This window comes from Pundamilia nyererei, unplaced genomic scaffold, assembly GCF_000239375.1.
Source record: "Pundamilia nyererei isolate P.nyererei 1_Seehausen unplaced genomic scaffold, PunNye1.0 scaffold00086, whole genome shotgun sequence".
NCBI classification, from domain to species: domain Eukaryota; kingdom Metazoa; phylum Chordata; class Actinopteri; order Cichliformes; family Cichlidae; genus Pundamilia; species Pundamilia nyererei.
Genome location: NW_005187487.1, coordinates 1866719 through 1893485, shown reverse-complemented (window position 1 = coordinate 1893485; position 26767 = coordinate 1866719). Strand labels below are relative to the sequence as shown.

At 37.6% G+C, this 26767-nt stretch overlaps 1 protein-coding gene across 2 annotated transcripts in view; it reads left to right on the top strand.

Moving 5' to 3' along the window:
* The window catches only part of LOC102202217 (leucine-rich repeat and fibronectin type-III domain-containing protein 2), a 132394-nt gene that overhangs the window by 61385 nt on the left and 44242 nt on the right, over positions 1-26767 (top strand). For both annotated transcript variants that reach the window (XM_005738764.1, XM_005738765.1), the window contains exon 2: positions 15728-15846. The gene's annotated coding sequence lies outside the window, so the exon portion shown is untranslated. The remainder of the gene's footprint in view (positions 1-15727; positions 15847-26767) is intronic.

Genomic DNA, 26767 nt, shown 5'->3' with positions numbered 1-26767 from the left:
AAGTGTACCTCTGGTGCAAATTACTGACCTCTGTCATCATTTTAGGTGGGGGAACTTGCACAATCGGTGGCTGACTAAATACTTTTTTGCCCCACTGTAAAACCTCCGAAAGACACGTCTCTTCATCAAAAACTTGTCAGTGACCTGAAAAAGTGTCTGCCTTGATTAAAAAGTATTGATTGAGAATGGAAGGGGATCTGGGCTATTTTCTGTCAGCCAGAAGTGAAAAAAACAACCAAACTCTCAGCTTTCTATGGTGTTACGACGTGCACTGCACTGGGCTAAACCTGCCGTTTAGCCCATTGAAAGCTCAAGGGCTTCTTAGATACAGATTTGATTTTAAATAGAGCCTTCTGTGATTGTCACTGTCAAACACATACAATGGGACTTAGTTTGACAGTAGTTGTATTTGAATACGCTCTCGTATAACATCATGGGTAATGTCTTTTATTCCTTTCTTCTGTTTTTTCATCTTTGGCACAAGAAAAAACAAAATGAAATGAGTTATCATTATAACATACATTTGTGCCGACAATAGAAACAGAAACAGACAGACAGTACATTCTGCAGCCTACACAGCCTCTTCAGTTTTGAGTAACAGTTCCTGGATGTGCTGTTGACAGTGATGATTAGAACCACAGCTGTTTGTTCTCTCAGAGCTGGTATGACTCAGAGCTTCACGTCTATCTAATATGTGAAACACTTCTCATATGCTGGAACTTATATCTGCTATCGTCCCTCAACTCCAACTGGCCCAACTGTCTTTATTGCTTATTGACTTGTCGGCAGTTTACATGAATACCATGCCATCGTGTAATGCATTTAGAAGGCTTCCTGTTAACTTTCCTATAAAAGTCAATCTGAAATGCATTGGGCAGTCCAATAAATAAAGATAAGGTTGGATCACCACCTGAAGATTGATTATCACCTAAAAATTGATGTTGAAGAATAGAGCAAAACCCAGAAATGTGTTCGTTGTATAGATACTGCATATTATTTGTGTCAGTACTTTTATGAGTTCAGTGGAGGCTATACACATTTGTAGTGCTTCCATCAAATAAGCAATTTCGGAGGGTGGGTAGCCTGATACAGGTTTCCCCCCTTAGGGCTTATGCTATCTGCTCACTGCTAAAAATATTCAGTATTAGAAACTCCCATACTTGACCTGATTTTCTGCTCTTGACAGTACATGCCAAACTGCTGTCCCTGTGCACTACACTCTCAAGACCTGAATGGTGTGCAAGACTAAGTACTCAGACTTGTGCCTTTAAGTATTACATATGTTTAGGGTCCAGATAAGACTGTAGAAACCATCCAACCATGCAAACCTCCAAGTTGTACTAGAGGATGGTTAAAAGTGTGGTGTGATGGGGATAAGGAAACAATGATTAGGGTTTGGGAAACACTGGTTTTAGGCAAGATAGTTAGATATACTACTTTCCTATATCCACATCATATCCTTACACCTAACCACATATAAAAAAAATCAGTATTCCAACCACTTTTAAGTAAAGTGATAAAATTATAACATGGTGTACGCCTGGGTTTCATTTATAATGGACAGTAATTTATTACAGAGAGACTCGGAAATGAGCAGCTTTAATGAAGACCAAAATATCAGATAAGTGGGTAGCAACGTCAAAACTTCTTATTTTGTGGGACACTGTCAGTCAGCCTGAAGATCTGAAGAGGGACAAAACATTATTTGGTGATAAATTATGTGGCAAGTCAGACTCACACAGGCTGTATGCTTGTGCATTAAATGTATCTATATCATTGTTGGAACCAAAATATTAGATAGAAAATGTCATAATGTTTTGGCTCATTAGTATATACTAGCAGTAGACATAAATTGTGATTTGTATTGATCCCATTTGAACATCACTCCTCAAAAGAATGAGCTGGTTCATGGAAAGCTGTGCAAATTCATGGTCTTGAGAGGATTCATAAATACAAAAACCTTTCTGCAATGTACAGAACACAATTGTGCCCCCAAAAGATCAATCCATCGGTACACAAACAGCTGTTTCTTGAGCTTTACAAAAGTCTCCATTGTTGTGCAATCCCCACATTGTAAAAACTGCAATGTCTATATGATTGCATACATAACATTTGCAAGTTGATTCCTCATACGTCTCAATCTAAATTGAGTTAAACCGGATTAAATGGTATGTAGAAAGTAGCAGTGCACTGAACAAATTAATAATATTGCTGTAAGGGGACATTTTTCAGCAAAATGACTAACTACTCTAATGAGAATAATATATCCTCAAATCGCTGCCAGGGTTTAATGATGGCAATGATTGTCAACAGCAAAACACTGTTTCCTAAACACTGTTTAACACAACAGGTGACCATTTAGATTACACAATCTTAATTACACTGAAAGTGGTATCACTGCTGGAAATTTGAGTCACTATGTGATGCAAGGATTCAAACAAAACTCAGAAAACACGAGACTTACTTATTGCATACTTTATTGTACATTTCGATTTACACCGGTATTTCCTATTAATATAAACCTGATATTCATATATCATATATAAGTGACACATTTTATTTTTCAGTGTTATACATAAAGCAAACCCAAAGTTTTTCCTTCGCAAAAAACACTGACATTTTTGCTCTGGCACTTCAGCTTTGTAGTGTTTGTTTCAATTACCTTCAGTTTGGAACTTCAATTAGGAAGTCTGTGATTGGCTTAAGCTTCCACATGACTTAGTTTAGAATGGCACACACCCACATTATGTCCAAGTCATGATGAAGTTGTAATTGTTCCAGTGTTAGAGCAAGAGAATAAAACATTTTTAAAGTTTTCATCATTTTGTGAAGACAGAAACCTTAATAATTCAAGTTTGAAAGCTAAATAAGAAGGTGAGCAAACTGACTAAGAAGCCTGAAGACTCTTGAAAAAAACCTCAGAACTCAATTGCAGAAATAAGAGAACCTCCTTGAAGCATGGCCTTGTCATCAGTGTTCTATTAATCTGGCCTTTAGTGGAGTGGCTTTAAAGATAGCACTAGAGCAGGGCATATGACAGCCTGTCTGGAGTTTGATGAGTGGCATTTAAAGAGCTTTTAAGGGTACAAAGAAAAACATTATACGGGCTGAGGAGGAAGCATGAATTCTTTAGGCTAAAGCTACAAGGGTAACAGGCAAACATTACACATACTTATCATCATGTCATTAGGTCTATCCCTGCTGGAAATATGATGGGGAATATCTGACAAGAGGAGTTATTCACCTTTTAGCAAAATATTTAACTCAAGCCTTCACAGCAATGACATAGTTCAGAGCAGGTGCATGAGTCTGTAGGGAAGGGAATGATTTTTGGTACCCAAAACATGTGTTCTATTTATATCAGCTAGATCTTTTTGTGCTCGTCCACAGAAGGACTGGAAGCTCCCCTTACGATAAGGGTTCAGATCGCGCGAACAGGTGTGAAATGTGTGTGTTTTAAATCATGCTTTTTATTTGTTTTTGTTTCTAATGTCTCTGTAAAGCACTTTGAATCACCTTGTTGTTGAATTGTGCTATACAAATAAATTTGCCTTGCCTTGCCTTGCCTTACATGAGTGCGTTTTCATGAAGCTTCAGCATGTATAAGGCAAGTGTGGGTGTAATACTGGCAAACTTGTCATATTGTATCATTTGAAGTGAACAAAGGGAACAACCATAGGTTAAACCATCATTCAGGGGCCACTGGGTCATTAAGATATCCAATGAATGCTTCCAATTAATGCAAAGCAAGACATTTCTTCTTTAAAGTCTATTAAAACTTAGAGAACATCAGAACAGATCTGCACATAAAATGTGCAAAACTATTTCATTTCTAGTTTCAGTTAATAGAAAAAAAGGAGAAAAAGACATCTTTTTATTTTAGTGTGACTGACTACTGACAAAACCTCTAATGTTTTCCTGATCAAAGGAACTATTGATAGAGGGATGTGTTTTTCTTCCTCTAATTAGCTGGTGACACATATATTGTACTGCCAGACAACAAAAGCCCCACCTCATGCAAATGTGGAGCAACTTTTCATTTGCTTCATCAGAAGAGCTGACTCCATGCTGATGCTGAAGCTAAATATAGAGCCAGCCCTATTTATTCATTCATGTCTCTCTGGGGTGTTTTCTGGTATTTTTGTGCTTCAGCATCTTGTTTTTTGCCATCAGCAGCTGGATTTACAGTGCTCGGCAAACAGAAGGCAGCTTGTTATCAACAAACATCACTGTTTGATCAAAGGGAGGCAAGGCAATGCAGTCATATTTCACTGACTGACAGCATTCTGAATTTTTAATGGAATACTTTATGGGTGTTTTCAATAAGTTAATCACATGCGACACAGCCCAACCTTTGTATGTACAGTCATTTACAGGCTACTTTACTATTAACATCTCTTCTTATGTCAGTGAACTTTGTTTAATGTAATGAAATTGTCAGTTCTGCCTGTAAATCAGCTCACTGAAGGCTTGACCAAACACGAAAGGGGTGGACAGTTTGGAACCAACCCATATGCAATTCTTTTTTTTTTTTATCGCCTCTCAGCGTTCTCAATTATTTATTATTAATTTAGCAGTTTTATAATATAAATAGGATTAAACAACGTATAGAAGACTGTTTTCCATGGGGTCACTGGGTAAATCCAAGAGTATTAAAAGGATTTTATGGTACAGAAAGATGTGTTTATTTATATGGCTCCATGTCCATCTTTTTGTGATTGATTTAATCATTAGGGCTTTAAATACTGCATGTCAAATGCTTAGTCAGAGTGGATTTATCCCTCTAGCAGAGGATTATTTTAATATTCCCAAGTTGCTAGACTAATTTAGATCTCATTTAGTAGTCATATTCTTTCTCCTCTTTTTTTCTCTGTGTGAAGTGTAACTTTTCTGAATAAGGTGGAATGATTTTGCTAAACTTAAAAAAATGCCTGAAGCTTGGCAACACCAGCATAAAGAGCTTATATAAAATGACCATTGGAAAAAAAATAGAAAGCCATCAGGAGAAAACTCTGCAGAAGCTCATCAAATGAGTTTTCTACACATAGGTACTGGTAATTTATTTGACCATACTATACAAACACCAATGTAGACAATGTAGACTTTCTCTTTGTGATGTAATTTTTTTATGTACAGATAGCACTAGGATAATAGGATGATTCTCCAGCAGCTTTCTTCTAAGATTTATTTGAAATAAACTAGAATACTGTATCAATCACACAGCATTTTAATATGCATTTCAGGTTTAGACTTGAGTATTTTAAGACCCTAGGAAGTATTTATTTATTTATTTATTTTACTCGATTTCATCAAGTACATTTATAGAAGCATCTGACCTTGATTCCTGCAAGATTCCATCTAGGACAAAGCAATATATAAAAGAAGAGCCGAGTATGTTCTTCCCCATCGCTTGCTGCATTGCGAATCCTGTCCAAATGGGGCTTAAGAAGGTATTAAAGAAGTGATTCCTTGATTAAACTGCTCGAAACTTCCATTAATGAAATGTCACCAAGAGACATTGCAAAGAAATAAGGAGATCACCCCCCAAAAAAATTAATTTATTAATTAATTAAAAGTTAAAAATTTTAATTAAACATTTTCTCTCTTCCGTTGCAAATTGGAAAAAAAAACGTTAAAAGTTCTGCTGAACTTTTAAACTACTAAAGAACCCAATCACTGCACAGGCTGTTTCATCAAAATATATTCATGGTACTTACATTTAATTTACTTACTATGTGGAATTTTCAGAATTACATACATGGCATTATTGGATCATAATTAATTTTTTGATGTAGATATCTCTTTAAGGTTGTAGATGCTATTGATTTTAACTATGTATACATTGTTCAATAGCATGATCTATAATATTGCAAGTAATCTGCAAAATAAATAACTCAGACTTTAACAGAAATAACATGTAGGACAAAGTACAATAACTGAATTCAAAATATTTGGAAACACCTAAAGTACAAGTACATTAAATCTGAGTTCCTGAGTAAATGTGCTCAGTTACATTCCCGGTCCTATATGTGGTCTTATGAAATTGTATTGGGAATTGAAAAGTTCATAATACTCTAGTCTAATGGCTTTGGTGACAAAAACAATTTACTGTCACATAATATAAACAAGCAAACAGAAAAGTCTGGCCTCCGTATTTTCTCTAGACTGCGGAAATGCTTAAAGAAATTGTAATTATTGGTAAAAGTGAAATCATTAAGTAATGTTGATGTCATATCAACATCAGCAATGTCAATTCCTGAGTTTAGTACAAGTTTCACTGCTGTATACCCCAGAAACTTTGACAGATAAAACAAATTTGTCGTTTCCTCCTTTAATCTCCTGAGCCTGTAAGGATGCAATGAAAAATGTTGATAAGACAACTTGAAAACACAAAACATATTGTCTGGTGGGCAAAAATGAGGAGAAAAAAATAAAAATGTTTGTGTTGCACAAATATTCTTTATAGAAATATCTTTTATTCTCCCTTATCGGGGAAATGCAAGTGTTCCAGCAGCAAAGTCAAAGGTAGATGTGCAGATTCAGACAAAAGTAAAGAACAGAAAAATAAAATAGTGACTGTACAGTAAGTGAGGACAATTTTCAACATACACAATGTGCTGTATATTTGTACTTAAACAAAACAACAGGCTTTTTACAGAAAATGGAAAAACTGTGCCAATGACAGCAGGGATGTAAACAACTATTTCTGTTTGTTGGGAGCGCTGATGGTTATAAAGTCTAACAGCTGATGGGAGGAAGGACCTGGAATAACGCTCATTTGTGCACGATGCAGCTGTCTATCACTGAAGGAGCTCTCCAGTTCTGCAACAGCTTCATGCATGGGGTGGGAGACATTGTCCAAGAGTGATGTTGTTTTTGCCAGAGTTCTTCTGTCTCCTACCACCTGCACTGCACTGGGTCGAGGGGCCATCCTAGGACAGAGCTGACCTGATGAGCTTATCCAACTGCTTCCTCTTAGCTTTAGATAAGCTGCTGTTCAAATAGACAACGCTATAGAAGATGCCTGAATCCGCCACAGAGTCAAAAAACATCTCAGTTTCCTCAGCAGGTAGAGTCTGCTTTGACCCTTCCTGTAAAGAGGATCAGTGTTGTGACTCCAGTCCAGTTTTTTGTTCAGGTGAACACCCAGGTACTTATAAGAGTCCAATATCTCAATGCCAGTTCTCTGGATTTCCACTGGTGTCAGTGTGGTGGATCTACGCCTGTGGAAATCCATCACCGGCTCCTTGGTTTTCTCTGCGTTGATCAGGAGATGGTTCCACTGACACCAGTCCACAAAGTCCCAAATCCACTGTGTGTACTCTGAGTCATTCTCACCTGTAATGAGGCCAACTATGGCAGAGTCATCAGAGAACTTTTGTTGATGGCAGCCTGGGGAGTTGATAGAAAAGTCTGCAGTGTACAGGATGAACAGGAACGGTGCCAGTACAGTTCTCTGCGGGGCCCTGGTACCGCAGACCAGCCTGTCAGAGACGTAGCCCTGTGTTCTCACATACTGTGGGTGGCCAGTGAGGTAGTCCAGTATCCACTGTGACAGGTGATGGTCCTCTCCTGACAGCTCCAGACTATTCGGGATGGTGTTATAAGCACTGGAGAAATCAGAGAGCATGATCTTCACAGTGCTTCCAGACTTCTCCAGGTGAGTCAGAGCTCAGTGCAGGAGGTAGAAGTTGGCATCATCCACCCCGATGCTGGCAGGCTAATTAGTAGGTACAGCAATCAAAGGTGCAGCCATCATAACCAAAAGCCTTATGTACCTGGACTGCTTTTCTATACACAACTGCTCAAATCAAAAGTCTCTGAATGTGTTTCAGTGATAAAGCAGCAAAGACAAATGAACCATCAGTCTGGTCTCCATTATCTGTTTTAACACATGCGCGCGCGCACACACACACACACACACACACACACACACACACACACACACACACCTATGTATCTGTAAATAGCTGTTAGACATTCCTAAGTCATAAAGGATTTAGCGCTTGAGTGTTTGACACACATTTAACGCCTACAATAGTGAAAGAATATGACATACAGAGGTTGCTTATTAGCATAATGCAGGCACACTGACCAGCTCCAGTGTGGCTACAAACCTTTATGATACAAATGTAGGTGAAGCTACAACAGCTGAGGGAATTGTGAAAGCAAAGAAATGGCCTAATGACTTGATGATTTGATCCAAGCAACCATTTATTAAATTTAATCATAATATAACTATCAGAATTAATAGCACTGGAAAATTTGACTTTACACACCGCATTTCAAATGTTTTTGAAATTATAAAGCAGTTTCAGAATTATTGTACTTAAAGATCCTCAACCAAGCATATTTGCAAATGCTTAAAAAATATTCTGCTTTGAATATTAATTTGTATTTGATACGTGTGAAGCATTTCTAATCAGGTAATGGATTAATTTTTTTGTAAAAGTATTGATCCTCGCTGAAATGATGCAAAATGAATGGATGATTTTCCTTTTAAAAACTTGTTTAAAGATATTTCATATATCAATTTTTGTAACTGTTTGTGTCTAAGTCACAATTGTAAAAGGCATCCTAGAGAGGAGGCTTCCAAATCTTCGTTTCAGTTACTGTCACTTGATTCATATGGAGAAACTTTTCTTTAATGCACATCATTCTGTACAGTGTAAGCAAAACACACAAGCTTATACAGTTCAAATATGGTTTTTGCTGGGTTCTTTAGAGAATGGTCCCGAACAGAATACTGAAAAAAGTTAAATTGGGAGACAAGCATCTTACTTACTTACCTAAGCTGTTTATGTTAAAAAAAAAACATGTTAGAAAGGTTATAAGTACTGACTCGTATGTGTTTGCATGTCTGATGCTTTCCATGACTCACCACCTCACTCTTCTAGCCAACATTTAACCTAATATGGGAGGAAATTAGAGCTCCCAGAGAAAACCCACCCAGGTCGAGGGCATAACGTTCTATAACATTCACACCTCCAAACCTCATACATCTACTTTAAAGCATTAAACCTTATGCCTTGAAGGTAATCAAAAGTAAGATTTAAATTATGCTTACTATATTTTCAGTCATGATTAACAAACACACACACTGATAAGCACAAAACCAGAAATGGCACTCAAATACAAAAGATATCCGAATAGGGAAAGTGTTTTCTGTCGATGAAGTGTTAAATGAGACATTTTTGGTTTTTTCACTTGACTGTCTATGATTAACTCTGACAAGAAGATAAATGTAGTGTATGGCCGTCACAATGAAAGTACCCTGGGGCTTTGGAAACTACAAGTTAGTGCCGTGACTACAAAACTACTTGCACTTAACTAACCCATTACTCAACTCAAATTTAATCCATAAATTTGACAGGACTTAACCTTAATTATTCCCTGTTTTTATTAATGGACAACAAATGGCCTTTCAGTTAATAAGCTTTTGCTGTTAATAAAAATGCCTTGACGTTAATTAAAAATCTGTCTCGATGACAAATGTATGCATTCGTCATCTGTGTGAAAGGCATTCAAACAGCCTAGTTTATTTTAAACAAGCTCTGTTTTAAAAGCAGTTGTCAAGTGATGCTTTTAGGGTACAAGCTATCAGACATATAATTCACTGAGTACATTTCAATACCTCAGGCATGTTCTGTAAACCGTAAAATGCAAGAGTCAAAACAACACCATAGTGCCGTTTTCACCGAGTGGTTGTTTGCCAAAAAGAAAAAGAAACAAAAGAGACTGCATGCCACGAGCAGAGGTTAGAAAGAGAGATCCCATGTATTCATACTGTATGGGCTGACCTTTGAAAATGCCAGCCTTTGTCGTCAAGGAATGACCCTCTGGCAAAGGAGAGCAGTTTCACTGCTGCAGTGCCTACATGCATAATGTGTCCATCAGCTCGGACCCGTGTTCTTTTACTGAGAACTTGGTGTGAAGGAAATGTTTAAAATGAATGAGTCAGTTGGTGTTTTTGTATGCAAATGAATAGCAGTTAGTGTAAACAGGGTAGATAATGCACAGGACAGGAGATGAAATGAGCTTGTTTTGGGAGTTCATTTTGGGTCTAATACATTTTAACATTTACAGTACACCGAGTTTAATAGACGCAAGTGCATTTTAACATGACAGCAAAAATGAAAACAGGAGCTGGAGGTGCAGCGTCTTTATAAAAGCCTCCTCTCAATACTCTTCCTAAACACATTTTACAACAAGAAAGAATTTTGGATTTTAAAACATGTCATTGCTTTTTGCATACATCTTGTGTACAGCACTGGAGGTCCAGTTTACACAGGCGATTACTATATGCAGCTTTATCATAGCTCTTCCATGCAAATGAGACCACAATCTCATTTCTGCATCAGCCTGTTGGGATGTTAAACTGTGTGCAATGCACTGTATTACACTTTCCTTCCCACCATTTCACACCATGTACACAGATTGTGTAAAAGAAATGGAATTTAAAGCCTTTTGTGTTTGAGTCTTTCTTAAAAAAACAAAACAAGATATCACAAGTTAAAAACTGAATGCACCTAATGCTCTGAATTAGCTTTCATGTGTTGGATTCTAATTGAACCATATGCTTTTTAATGTTGCATTCAACATTAAGCTTGTAACTGAGACCATAAATGAGGAATATGATTACTATGCAACAAACCAAGTGAGCTGCAAGATCACCATCACTGTCATAGAGTTCTGTTCAACAGGCTTAATGTATTTGCTGCACATATTATGTGCAGTATATGGTATTAACATATAATAAACATATAGGGATAGGATATAGTAGTTACATTTGTAAAGCTTGGGTAAAAATATTGGTATTATGAGATCAGAGCAGACAGGCCTACTTTACATTAAAGTACTCCATCCTGCTGTTATTTGAAAATCCATGTTTGATTATTCCTCTGCCAAGGGGGAGGAATTGAGAGGAAAAAAAAAAAAAAACTACAAAGCTGCATTCCCTGAGATCTGCTAGCGTGGTGGGTTATGGGCAAAAATGAGCCTCTATAAAATCGGGTGCAGCTTTGGATCACTGTCTTCAAAAATTCCAAAATAGGCTATTGGCCTTTGCAGAAGATGTGCTCTCCACGTAGGCTTCTAGTTAATTTTATACATTTTCTTCACTAATTTGTTGTGACCACTCTCCATCCCCCACACAAGCTGCTTCACAACACAACTCTCCACATATCCTCACTCGGTATTCTCCTGAGAGGTCAAGCAGCAAGACTGGTTTCAACAGTTAAGCATGTATATAATGAATAAATGGTTGCTGGTTGGAGCCAAGGTAGCATTAATTCCTTTCAAGCTGATTTTGCTCAAATACATGAATTATGAACCAAAAGGCCCTCTGTGGCAAACAACAATTTGTGTGCTGCAAAGCTAAAGATAGCACCAACAGCAGGTCAAGCTAACCTCCCCTGCACTGAGCCTACAGTGTTGTAAAACCACAGTAGGTTCAATGAAGAGGTGGTTCAGAGAGCTTATTTAAATGTAATGTAAGACTGAACGCATGCCCATACAGTATGAAAGAAGTGAGGCAAGTGATGCATATATTAATAATGTATGGCACAGTTGGGGTGCTGGCAATGACAAAATAGCTATTTAAATGGGTGAGACAATGTGCTAGCTTGCATGCTGGGATATGAATGTATGAAGTTGAGAGGTAGCAAAGCATTGCAAAATGTTTGTTTGGTAACTTTTTCTAAAGGTTCACTCATTCTCAACTCTACCATACATCTCTCATGTTTTCATGATTTAGTTGAATGGAAGGATTTGTTTGTTGTTGTTTTTTTCAGGACTGTGTGCTGTATAGTAAAAATGACTTTCTGTTATGGAAAATAATCTTCAGGCCTACTTTTGAGTCTAGACATATTGTTCGTATAAGAGTTTAAGGTGACTTTAGAGGAGTGTTACGTCTTTGAAGACACAATTTATTAGCATTCATAGGTACAACCCCGCCATCCACCCCTGCCCTTCTCCCAGCGCTTGGATCAAAACGATGCCAACAGCAGGGCAGAGGGACGTGTGTGGCATTCTTTTTGACTTCACATCTATGAGAGACCTCATTTGCAGCTCAGGTGTCATGTGCAAATTCTTTCAAAGAGGTAAAGTCATGGAATACTCAGCTTATCTGCAACGCTTTGATGACAAGCCTCTTTGCAAGAGATTGGGTGTGATTTGAAAGATCAATACATCAGGAATAAGGAGAATGCACGTAGATGTGCATATGCTTGACCTTGTTTTGTCTTTTACAAAACAAGGTCAAGCATATGCACATCTGCAAGGAAGTCCTGGAAGTTTCAATAGAAACTTCCAGGACTTCCTCTCTCCTCAAATGTTGGCTGGTACAACAGATTTGTGATGTGGATGCACATCTGTGGTTGACAGTGAAAACTCTTTATTCAAGTAATTTCTTGAATATTATTTAGTATTTCTCATTTCTTATTAAAGTATTATCCATCCATTTTTATCATTTGGCATAAATGACCATGCATAATGACTGATGAAAGTAATTTTGAATCAGATGTTCTCAGGATGAGCTCTTGCCTTTCCTAATGCATCTGATATTTATTTGCTTGCATGCAGCTTGTTTTATATGAAGGAAGTGACCACCACAGCAGAGGTATTGTTCCACTCTAGCAATTTTTAGGTGCTGAGAAATAAAAAGGAAAAGTAAGGAAAAGAATATTATTTTTTTCAGTGTGCCATGTTTCACTCTCTTACATCAACCATAATCCAGAGTGACAGCTGTTGATGACCTACGCCACATGTATGCCAACAGCAGCGCTTCAATTATACAGCATGAAATTGTAACTGTCTGAATTCCAGTTGAACTTTTACAACTCCATGCCTGTTTGCACTTGAACAATGTTAAGCCCACCACGAGCCAGTGTGGGCACTTGGGCTGCCGTAGGTGGGTTTACGCAGAGACGGAGAACACTGCTTGCAGGCTCTGGAATCTCATTAAGTATATTGTTTTGCCAGAATGAAAGCAGAGGTGTACTTGGCAACACCTAACCGCTTCAACCAAGGGAGTCAGGAAATCTCTGTGGCTTAGTAACATCTCTCATTGCAGAAAGAGCTTGTCAATGGGATTTTGGGAGGATATGCTGCTGCCTGTCACCGTGACAGAGGCAGAACTCACTTGACACAACAACATAACACTTTGCCTCTAAAGGAAAAGTTTGTTTTCTCTTTTTTTCACTGATTGTAGTTTTTATTAGGAATTGCAGCTTAACATTCCCATGAATTTGTTGTTTCCTAATGAACAATGCGGTCATGGTCGTTGATTAGTTAGCTTGAAAGGTTAATTTATATTTTGCATGGCAAATATTGTCTCAAACATTAATTTCCAGCTAGTAGGAAAAAAGTGAGAAATTGACGTTTACCTGTGCTTAACTGTATAAACTTCTTAATTGCTACAAGATACACGTTACAGCAATTATTGTTGTGTGTGTTCTTGTGTTCTTAGTTGTATTGAATTCAGCAAACATTTCCACTGTGAGGCAGATTCCAGTCACTGGAATAAACAATGATTGCATAGAGGTGGAAATGATTACTTAGGCCTTTCTTACTTTGGACAAATCAAGATTGTATCCAGATTGATTTTAGAAAGGCCTATACACTAAAAAGCAACATGAAATCACATTTTGCACATTTGATCCAAACCACGTTTGGTGGTTAGGTGGTTTGAAATGTGATTACAATTGGATTTGTTCAGATGTGTCTCACTGTGGACACTTGAGATGCACAAATCGCATTTAAAATGAGCTTTTGCACCACTCACTCATAACAGTGGTGTCAAATCTACAATGACAGATGTGCTGAGAAAATCCATGCAGCTATGCACCAAACATTATGGAGAACATATTGATGGGTTTGTGTACAGGTTTGGTGATGTTTGGAAATACAAATCTCACCTGATTACTCTCAGTCTGTGTCTACAATCTGGAAAGAAACCCCAACATTTTCTGAAAGAGTTTCAGTATTCTTAAGTCAACATTCAGACACTGTGCATGGAGAAAGATTCCAAAATTGCAATGCCTATCAATGAGTTTTCTTAAAAAGCATATTGGCTTAACATGAGTTATCATTAAATAGATCATAGTTTATGACTGAATGGAACACAGATGATCTGAATTTATAGAGACCCAGATTATTTGGGATGGAGGCAGAAATTGGCTCACCGTTAGAGTGAGTGGGGACATGTATCATCCCTACAGCACTGCAAAAAGTGATCATTTGAAAAACTTGATGCGAAAATGTGTCAGAAACAGTGTCCACAGTCTAGATGGACCATGACATAGAGGTGAAGAAATGTAATCAGTTGCGCTCTGTTTATCTGTGCCAAGGATGAGGACCCCACTTCAGTGTCCCCATTCTGAGCAGCAGGTGACGTCTTAGATCTTGAAATCCAACTTTATTTCATCTTTTCCCATATTGACAGTGTTTGTAGATATATTAAAGTATCTTTATTCATTTGAATTAAGCCAAAACAATTAATTTACTATTGGTACATGTGTAATAGTTTTACATTGCAGCACAATGAGCCATTAGCTTGAGTGACACTGACAAAGTCATTAGAAGTACTTTCTCCTGCTAAGAATGATCAGAAAACTGCAGACTGTGTACTCTGCAGATTGTCTAGGGTATCCATTTCTGGTTTCTAATAAAAATACTTTCACTTCTGTTCATTTGGAGAAACATAAAAAAAATGTGAACAGACTAAAAAGTATCAACATGGCTACACTGAGTTGAGAATATATTTGTTTTCCATAATTTTATGTGAGCAAACCATTTAAAGAAGCTTCACATCTCTGGAGCTACTGGCAGCTTTTAATGGAGATACTGCAAAGAATGGCTATTTTCAGAGATCAAGCCATCTGCTTTTTTGTTATGCTCGACTACTGCGACACAGTGCTTATTATCCAGTATCGAAGTGACACTATTTAATTTGGTGTGTCTTGTTCGCTGCCATAAGATTGTGGCTCCTTCTGGTTCATCCAGTGAGATTTGGCAAAGACGGGTGCTTGACAGATGCAGATCTTTAGAGGAGCCTTGTTTTTGCAGAGACGCATTATTCTACAAGAACAGTAGAAATTGTAATGGGACTTCAAAATTGCTTTTTGTTTGTGCACCTCACCTGATGCAGCCTGAAGCCAGAACACACAGTTTTTGCCTAAATAAACACTCTGAAACCAGCTTGTGTCTACCTTTCTCTCCCTCACTTTCGGTGCTTTTATCTGCTCTCATTAGGATGAGAAGCTGCAGTGGGCTCTGGGAGGACATGTGCTATGACATGGTCACAGAATTTTAATGAGGAGATTTATTAAGAGCTGTATTATTTCACCATGCACATTTCCTCCCTTTATGAAGCTAAGAGATTTGGTCAGGGAGGCCTCTTCCGAAACATCTTGGACCTGAGTCAGCCTCTGTTTGACCTTTTTAGATACATCTTTATATGTTTCCCCTTAACTGAAAAAAATCCACTTTGAGTGATGTAATCATCAAATCGGAAAGCAAAAGGCTCTTTTTTTTTTCTTTTTTTCTGCCCCTCCTACACTCTAAAGTGCACTTTCAATATAACCGTGTGCTTTTGGCACCAGATACCAAAACTGTTGCTTAATTCAGCATTTTTATTATTTTACTGTTGTTGTTTTTAGTATGACCAGATGAACATAACTGCCTATTTCTAACAGTGGGGTTTTTTGTTGTGCACCTTCTGTTTTAGGTCACCTAACAGACTCAACAGATGTGATTGAGAACCACATAGAAGAGTGGTTGTATGAATAAAGATGAATCAATATGAGTTTGGATACCTGACCTGACCACACAACAGATGCTTTTACTGTGAGTACAAATATAATGCACAAGAAAGTATAGTCATTCAAGCTATAGTGGTGGAGTCTAACTTGTTAGTTTACTTAAGTTCTGTACTTAAAGTAGGAAGAGAATATTTCCCCACCACAACCACACGTTGCCAACAAAAATTTACTTTTGAACCCTGCCAACTCTCAGAGCTCTGCATCAAATTAATCCTTCTTTGAGGTTCACTTTTGCTTTGCATTCAGTTTCTATTAATCTCCCTCGTAGCCTCTTCCAACATTTTTATTTTTTTATTTTTTTGTATAGGCAGAATTTCTTCAGTTATTCATATTTTCCACCATTTCTTTGAAAATACTTAAAAACAGAATGTTAACTGAGCTTTGATTTTCCCAGGAGGTGCAAATTGATGATAGAGTTTCTGGGGTGCTTCAGTGTTTTAATTTCAACAAAAAATGGAGTTGTAAAAGTTCAACTGGAAAGAAAGAAACAAACAAAAACAACTTTCATTTTGTGCATCATTTTGTCATGTTAAACACTTTGACACTCCAATGTGCCAAAGCAATAATAATATCAAGACCCCTTTAGCTCATGTTACAGAAATGACTATGTGAGCAACTCCTAACAGTTTCACAGTTACATTGTGTATGTGTCCATGCACAAATACAGGCTTAAAACACCAGACTTGCTTGTGGTTCTCTAAGGATGGAATTTATGTAGAGGCTAAATTGGCACTAAATACCACATGATGACCTTCAATGACCTGTCAATTCAATTGTATTTATATCACACCAAGTCATAATAACAACCACCTCAAGCTGCTTTATATTGTAAGGTAAAGACCCTAGAATAATACAGAGAAAATGCCAACAATCCCACGATCCCAGGACAAAAGGCATACTAAGGAAGAGAGCCAGACATGAATATTAGCTAATGATTACATGCAAAGCTTCCATTGCAAACTAGTTCATGTATTTATTAATTCTAGGTTGGACTATTGTAATTCATTATTATTAAGCTGTGCTATAAGCTCCTCGAAAAGCCTTCAGTTGATCCAGAACACTGCAGGGACTAGAAAGAGCAAGTATATTTCTCCCATATTAGCTTCACTTCATTGTCTCCATGTTTAATTGAGATTCCAATTTAAATCTTTCCTCACGTACAAGGTCCTAAAGAATCAGGCCCCACATCTTATCTTAAAACATCTTATCCTCACAGTATCTTAACAGACCACTTTGCTCTTAGACTGCAGTCTTACTTATGGTTGCTAAGGTATGCTTCTTCCTGCTCCTTTTTGAACATGAACGTTATTTGGAGTTGTGGTTGCTCGTTTTGCTTTGTTCATTTGTCTCTTTTAATTCTATTTTGTTGTACTTTTTCAACATGTTCAAAATGAAGATTCAATCAATCAATCAATAAGGTATCTAAACATAGAATGGGAGATAGAGCCCCCCTACTATGGAACCAGCTCCCAGTTTCACTCCTCGTGTGTTTAAGCACTACTGTATTTAATCATTAGTAATTATTAAACTCTGTCTGTCTATGCCACGGTCTGTATTTTGCCCCGTCTCTCTGTTCTCTTCTCTTTTCCCTCACTCAACCAATTAGGGCAGCTTGCTGCCCCTCTCTTTGCCTGCTTTTACCGATGGTTTTCTTCTTGTTAAAAGGGAATTGCGTGATTGTCTGGGTTTCTTTCTAATATTGTAAGGTCTTTAGCTTACAATATAAAGTGCCTTGAGGGAATTGTTGTTGTTAATTTGACCTATATCATTAAAGTGAATTTAACTGAACTCATAAAAGTAAAACCATATCTGCTGAAATCCATATTTGTTCATCTTTTCTGTCAATCACAGATTCACACATTCTTCTTTCTGGCTGTTGAAGCAATTTGAATAATTTTCTTTGACAGTAAACATTCACCTTTTTTTTTTTTTTTTAGCTCATCAGCTAGCTCATCAATGACAGCTGTAATTCTTGGCTGTTTGACATGATGTCTCCTAGTTTCTTTTTTTTTCATTGCCAAAGATGTTTGGAGACTCTTTGAATTTCTTCTCACTCATTATGGATGGATGTATTTCCACCATGGCAGCACGGTTGTACACTAGCTGTCTGTTTGTCATAAAATAATCTATAGCGTCTTATAATTTGGAGAATTAAGGGGACAAATAACAATAATAACAAATTTTCCAAATAAGGAATTTACCCCTTTTTTCACTACAAAAGCATTCTATTTGCTAGACCTTTACACTATACTGTAGGTGACAAGAAACCGTTGGTGCTGGGGGGTTGGTTTTCAGGGCAGTAAGTGTTGACCAATTCACATCCATAGTAGGTCTTGGACTGGTTGCACTGATTTATTTTTAAGGTTTGTGGTGTTGATTAGATTTACTGACTGAATTTGTACCTTTATACTAGCTTTAGTGGCTACAGGTTGGAAATCAGCCATATAGCTCACGTACCATCTGCTTATATCTTGTTGATCTCAGTTGGCTAAATCCACAAAGAGCAGTGAATATTGTAGTAGCTGGAGCTCACAAAACAAATTATCAGGTGACTTGCTTCCCCACGCTGCACTGCTAGGGTGCAGGGGTCATGTAGTACTAAATCTCTTACTCCAATATTTAGACGTTTGTAAAGGAAAACAGTGTATTCGCAGTACAGGGCACTCCACCACATGCTCAATGAATCAGGAAGCAGCACATATCCTGCATAAAGTAAGAAAGCCACAGTTTCAAAACAAGCTTGACGAGGGAGAGGCAGTAAACACTAACCTACTGCAGTAACATATAGTGTTTGTTCAATTTCTCCTGATTTGTCAGAGTAACCTGGTTACTTCTGCATATGTAAAGGGTAGATTTGCTAGGTGGCTTTTGTGCTTTTGTTTCTGGTGTAGCTGTAACACATTGTGTCTCAAATGTGTGTGATGTATTTTTCAGATAGATGAACGAGGTCCCGGGTTCCATTTCTCTTCTCATAACTGAAAATGACAGGAGGACACAGGCTAGATATTTAATCTGCTGCCCCATTCGGTTTTGCGGGAAGAATTTGCCAACTCTTGAAGGCAGAACCATTAGGAAGGTTATGATGGTGAAAAAAGAAATATTACTGAGACAAAAAGAAAGACAAGAAATAGACTAATGGATGGGGATATGCTTTTGTTGCTGTTTTGTTTAATGCAGCTAAAGTGTGCTTACTGAACACTTTAAAAAGTAATACCTTTTTGCCTGAATATTCAGGTATTAATCCAATCACCAATATATGATGTGATGGAGGGGGAATGTTGTGTGTGTGTGTGGGTGTGAAATGGTTTTTGGGGGCTTTTTCAGTTTTATCAGAATGGTGGGGATCCCATAGCAAACAGCTGGTCTGCAGATTGCAGCTCCTTGTTGATGAATAAGTTCAGAGGAGAGTGGCCAGATTAAGTGGGGTAGAAAGGATACCATGACCCAAATAACCACAATTGTGACGAGTGCACAGAAAGCACAACACACCTTAGCCTTTGCCCGACCCTTCTTTCATTCACAACATCCACCATGATAATCAAACATATCATAAATCAAAAGTAATTTTAGACAGGTTTCAGTTCAGTGGATGTCAGGGACCTCACCAGTTGGCAGGTCTGAATTTGAATGTGGTAAAATGTTAGCTTGGCAGCATGAATGTGAAGCACTTTTTAAATAAGCATGAATAGTTAGCATCACATAATCTTAAAGGGAGGTTTCCAAAACATCAGAGTCCACGACTCCAAGGAATGAAAGCTATTTTCAGAGCAAAGGCAGGCCTGACCTAGTATGGGATGACTGCTTATATTGAAGCGATTGTTGGTATAATTCTCTCTCTCTGGTGCTCCGTGTATATTTTGTGAGGGTTTTTTTTTTATAATCCATAGCATTTCAGTTAATCTTCTTTTCATTTCTCATGATGTTTAAGATCAATAGGTTATCATGTCTTTTTAGACCTCAGAGATAGAAATCATATAAATCCCCCTGCTGAGTCCATGCGGAGCTCTTCCCGGGTCAGCCCTGTGTGGATGTTGAACTGCTATCAGGCATCTGTCAGGGATTGACCGTGTGCAGATTGTGGTTGCTAACTTAAAAACACAGAGCATATGTGTGCAGCTCTATTTTCCTGATAAGTCAGTCACCCAATATCTTTCTTAGAGATTATTTCCTATGATGTTGAAAAGGCTGAGCAATATGTCAAAAGGTATGAGACTATACAGGAGCTTCACGAGTCAGAAATGTAACTGGCAGTAATAACAGAAATAAACACAGCTTTAATGTAACTTCAATATAAAAAAAATGCAATATCTTCAGATGTTAAAAGGTTGTACTGGGCAGCCAGAACTGAAAAGGAAAAAAAAAAACACTGTATAATAGATAAGAACTATCCTCCATTTTGTAGAATGAAAAATAAACAAACATGCAGCTGACTCGGTTTCTGTGAAATGTAATAAAAGTAAAGCAAGCATAAATACACTATTTAAATGAACTAAACAGATTAGCTGTCATACATTAAAGCGTTTCCATACCAAGGCTTCAAATACTGACATCCTATCAAATACTGCTTGCTTTGCACAAATAAGTCCAAAGGATTCCTTTATCTAGTCAATTGAAGCCTTGATGTGCTAGCTATAGATAAGGGTCTTCTGTCAGTGAGTAACAAAGGCCAAAGGTAGCCAAACATATGAACAGTTTTGGAACAGAAGTTCACAGTATAGAGAATTATACTGCATAGTGTTCACTCCTACCAGTAGGAGAAAACTGAACCTTTTCATTCCCTTAAGAAAAATGTCAAATTTTCTTTTCTCCAAAATGTGACATTTACCCAGTCTTCTAAAAACCATCCTGTCACAAGCCCTCAGCCAGCATTTGTACTGCTTACATTGCAATGATGTGATGATATGAATCACTTCTACAGGAAAAACACTCAGCAAAGCCCCCAAGCATTCTGATTTACAAAGTTGGATTAGAGTCTTAAGCTATCTCCCCAAACTCTTCCCCGCCATTCTTGTTCTATCATTTTCTCTTTCTGGGAGAAAATTGGCATCATTTACTGCTGTCACCGCGGAGCTCATTGTCCCCCATTATCCCAGGGACAAAGCTACCATGACATTGAGTTAATCCGTGCTTGTTTCAATTTAGCTTTCGGGGGGAGAAAACAGATAAAGAGTTCAGGTAAGGAGGCACCATACCCCAGGCATAACAGAAGAACTGAGCTGATTTCTATAAGACCGTCATGGACATGTTTGGTGTTTCTGTAAGTTGTTTTTTTTGCTTGGTTGTTTGTTTTTTTGACTTCAAATTGCTTCATACTTACTGTACAGTATAGAGTAACAAGACAGATCAACTAAAACTAATCTTTTAGACAATAAAAGGAAAAAAGGTGTTGTGGCGCATCAGTTGGCCTCACCACAAAAGGTGAAGCACAAAACAGTGCTACTGAAGTTAGGCAGAAGCTTTAGGAAAAACTGGCAGTCCTATTTATACTGTTCTGCTCTTCCACTGAAATGTAAACCATCATCAGTAAAGCTCACTGTCTTAGATAAAGCTCTTTCCAGGAGTCTAATTATAGCAAGTCCAATAAGCTGAATTGTGAACCTAGAGAAAGCTTACCTAATTATATCCACAGTATTTACCTAAGAGACCAGAATTAGTGTTGAGAGAGTCAGAAAGTTGATCCAAATAGGTCTGCCAAGTAAATGGCTTTACTTGGCAGACCTATATTTCTCTTCTCATTCCAAAATGTGGCATGTGTTGTTTTATTTTTAGGTTTAGCTTTTGGACAGTCTGTGGTTGCTGACTGGGCTTCGTTTCAGTTCAGCTCAGTTAATATAGGTCAGATCAGTAAGGTACGTTTTATATTTTATATTGAAGTCCAACAATCCTCTATGAACAAGCATTTGGTAACAGTGGGGATGAAGAACTCCCTTTTAGTGGAATGAAACCTCCCCCATAGCTAGACTCAAGGAGGCAACTATCTGCTGCAGCTGGCCAGAGTGAATGGACAGGAAAGACAGAAAAGAAGAGCTGTTTATTTGAGATACTAGTTCTGGAGCTAGCCATATGGAGACACATGGAAAAATATTCATTCACTTAAGACAGCATATTGTCCTCCAGTGACATACCTTCTGTAATTTCTTAAGAGAAATGGGAAACAGAGTAAGCTAGCCTTATTTAAAACCTAAAAATACCCTTCCCAATATCTATATATCTATATATAGCCTATATCAAAATATAAAAGTGAAATTTAAAACAATAAAATAAACCATCATTTTAAGACTTCATCATGTATTATGACTAGAATTTAGAATTATTAAGAATAACTGTTTATAAGGGTGCTTTGTTTTAAGTTTCAAAATAAGTTATTTTTAGCACCCTTAGAGTATTAAACTGTACTATAATATTTTCCTGAAAAAATAATTTTGCTTAATGTACCATTTATTGTGACTCCAGCTGAATATTGTAAATACCTTTGAGGCAAATCAATATTACCAGGAAGTTTCTATACACTCTTATAGTATAATACAGCATTGTCCTGAGGTACATTAGTCTCGAGTCACACTCTCTTGCTTGAGACTACCCCATAACTCATCTGAGCAAAATCAAGACAAGCATCACATCCCGCTATTTATCATAAATTCAATGTAAAGGATTTAAACTGTAGAGTGATACTGCAGAAAATCCAGGAGATTGGAGACTCTGGAGAAGCACAGAGACTAGTGGCATCATTGAGCAGTAACTTCAGATGATTAATTTAGACGTGGTTTAATAGTTATATGTTGTGTGGTGTGGTTTCTGGTGTTTATGTGGCTGAGGGCAATGTTAGCAACTGGTTAGGTCAAGCTAGTGGTCATTCTCAGGGTAGTTGTTAACATTTTGGTAACTGTCCAGTACAAAGGATAGCTGAACTGTGTTATTCTAGAAAACTAAAAAACAAAGCAAAGGAACTAAATCTTTGGTACGTAGATGAGGACATGCAGATTGAACCTGTTAAAAATAATTTTATAACATAATTATACTTCTATAACATATCATTACACTTCAGTTTTTGAAATGTTTCACTATAGATCACGCTGCTTTGTAATTTTTACAGTAAAAACATTGCTGTTGTAGAATATTACAGGCGTACTGCAAAATTAATTTCAAGCTGGCAAATCTAATAGCCAATAGTTTGAATTCCTCTGAGAAACAGAGTTTGCAACATTGCTATTAAGAATGTTACCTCGAATAGTGATTCTCAAAGACTGAGTGCTGGTCTGCAAATGTGTTATCGGATGGGAGCTAACACCTCTCCACCCCCACCATCCTCGGTCCATTATCTTTAATCATAACATGAGCTTAGGCAGACAACCGAGTGTGGTACAGTAGACTGTGGATGCATTTATGTGTTAAATATAGTGTTTGACACACAGTGCACTCATAGACGCCAGCAAATTTAATTTAACAGAGCAATGTTTCAATCTAACAGATATCTGTCCAGCATTGTCATCTTGTCAGCTTCACTTTGAAAATGAATTTTGTTGTCTATCCCAGGAGTTTGTCTTGATGTATCCTGCTCTTTATTTTCTTTATTTGGTCCAGCATTCAAATATTATTTTGGAAAGATATATATTTGTCTGATATTTTATGTGTTTTTCATCTTTTGACATTTCCACAGAGGCCTCTTCAGTCCTCTACACAGCAGTATTAGACAGCTTTGGTCTGTTTGGCCCAGCCTGAGAATACACTGGCTCTCAATCAAACAAATCACCACCACCTGAGTGATGGATGTTCTGTTTATTGTTTGTGCTCTCCTTTGAAATTTTATTTGAAAATTCCTGACAATGATTTTTGTTGAGTTCACATTTTAAGGAGCTACTTATGAAGTTTGTGTGAACCTTTTGTCTGACCTTTGGCTTTACTTCAATTTTTGGTACAGCACCTGTGCAAGGTGCTTGTACAATGAGCATAATATGACCCATATATTAGGTTCATTGTGTCAGCCCCCCTTTTGACTCTAGAGATGTCGCCAGGAACAAAGGGAAAGCTGCAGGCATGGTGTTATATGGTACTGTGCAAAAATCCAGAGTCACCACTCATTTCTTCATAATTTTCTTCAGGAAAATTGGTAATAGGAGCAGAGTTTGTTTGAATATGTGCAAATATACATTGACTGTTTGATCCTTTGAATTTCCCCTTTCTGTATTATGCTTGAATGGCTCACAGGACACACTGGTGAGCGGCTTAACAAAATAAACGAACAAGCAAAAAAGGAAAATAGTCAGGTATTGAAAATGAGTGAGGAAGCAGCCATTGTCCAAAGAAATCTTTGAAAAACCTTCAGAAAGCCTGGAGAACTATTGAAACTAACTGTTAATAAATTAAAAGAAAGTCTCCTTGGAAGTAAAATATGACGAAATGAGAAGCTCGTGAGCCACAAATACTATATAGGTTTGTTGCAGACTGTTTCCCACTTTGATCCTACATTGTACATAATCATCAAATAATATCACAACATTTTGCTTTAAAACAGTAAACCTGGTGTTTTAAGATAAAATATACCTTCCCCTACCTAAAACTACTAAAGTTATTAAACCAAAATGAAGGGCAAAATATTTATTTCTGTATGACCTAAAGTCCATGCTATATGTTTTCTTTTAGTAGGTCATTCAGGTTGGCTCAGGCTATAATGTCTGCTTAAGACGCTTTGAATACTTTGAATGACTAAATCTTCTCAGAAACCCTGCATTAAGTATGGGAACAGAGCCATATGACCCTACTATAGTTCATCAAGTAACCCTGTAGGTTATGCCTACCTCACAAAGCTTCTAGTAACACCTGTATCCCATGTAAGCTTATGTGACCTTCATTGTGACATTTTCTAATCTGAGGGTCAATTATTAAGCAGATATTTAACATGTAAGAGCAGTATTTTTACCAATCACACATTAGATCAGAAACTGATGGTTAGTTGTCATGCTTGTAATTTCTTAACCCATTGACAATACTCAGAGTTATAGTTCTATAATAAAAGACACCTCATATTACAGGAACTATAACCTAAAACAAAATTATTTTTTATTAATATACATCTTGTTTCTAATCTGGCTAATGTAGAACTTTTATAGAACATGAAAAGAAATAATCATAAATCCTTTTTCAGCAAAAACCTTTTTTTTGCAACATTTTTGTCGATAAATGGCAGTCATTCATACCCGTGTGCTGTAGCAGGTAACAGTGAAGTATCAAAGTGCCTCTTTTAATTTGAATTTAACTTAAAATTACTTTAAAGTGCTTTAAGGTCACAATGTCTATGTAAAATCAACCTTGAAAATTTGCAGCCAGGAGAAGAAATGGGAAATTTGCTGAACCTGGGAATGGCCTTCCTATTCTGTCCCATCCCAGCAGGAAATCAAAAAGACGATAGCAAGTTAATATCAACTTGCGATCTATTGATTGCACTTGTCAGCTTTTACAATCTGGCCTATTCTGTTGGTCTCAGAGTTTCCTGGTAGCTGAGGTGAGCCCGTCCTCTACCTGACAAACTGCTACTCCTTCAGCTGTCCAGTTCTCACCACTACCCGACTCATCACCCCTCTTAAAGCTGCACACAAGAGCGCTATCACGATTCACTAATCCTGCTCATTAAGTCAGGCCCCTGGGCTCTCATTACTGTACATCTATTCCCACATGCCTTGTATCAGACTTCTAGCTTTCATCTTTGGCAGCATGTGCAGATGACATGAATTTGCCATGTGCAATATAGTATGTGTGTCAGGATTTTGATGTCTCTGTCAGCTGCAGGACCAGATAACATGGGAAAAGGCAGCTACTCTCACTTCATTTTGGTGGTGAAGGGAAAATTGCTTGGATTGCACTCATGCTGCTTGTTACAGACTCTCTGTGAGCTTCTATCAACGTTACTTTTTATACTATAAAGCTGGCCTTTAGCACACACTGTATTCACCTACGTTGGAGCTAAAGTGTTTTCTTTTGGACTCTGATATTCCTCTTTGAGTTGCAGGGATAGTTATAATGTTATGTGTGTATTTGCTGTTTGATACTGCACATTAAGCCTCCGGGCAGCATCCATCTTGCATTTATTGCTGTTATTCTTTGTGTTTTATCTTATTGCACTATACCAAATTCACCCTGAAGTTCTGAGAGCACAAAAACAAATATACTTTTCATAGGCTGAAAAATTGAGTTTCCTTGACTTAATGCAATTCTGCCTGCTCTTCAGCTTGTGTAAAGGTTGTGGCAGAGTGGCAAGTGCTCGAGGGATCTATATTAACCTCCCTTTGAAGTTACCCATACAGCCCGTGAGCTCTTTGGATTTCCTTATTAAAAGCCTTTCTGATTCATCTCGGAAACAACTGAGACCAATCGGGAGCACCGTCGTCAGAGTCCAACCTGCATCTGAAAATCCTGGTGATGCATCATGCCCATCCAATCGCATAAAGCCCTTTGACAAACGGTGCTAAAATGCCAGTGACAGGCAGCAGGAGATGGGCTTGAAGAATGAAAATCATCCGCTCTCAGACTGAATCACAAAGTTGAGAAGCTTTGGCTTTCCGTCAAAAAATATGCACAGGCTGATGAGGTGTTCTATTTATAAATGACTGGTAGTAAGGATTTTTTCTAATCCCAGAGGGGGAAGAGAATAGATGTGAAATACTGTACCAGAGGAGTTAAGTGTATGACAAGGTATTACGATGAAAAACCGGGGGTTGTCTAGGTGATAACAGCTAATTATGACTCAGCAGTTTTTTTTATATCCTCCACAGAATGGAGCACAAGTTGTCGTTTAAAACTGTGTAACTCTAGCAAATTGTTGGTACATGGGAGATTTTGTTACACAATTTACTCTTTTATTTAAATATTATGTGTCTAGATGGGTGGGCTCCAGCACCCATGTGACCCTAATAAGGATAAGCGGATAAATGGATGGAGTCTACATGTGAAAT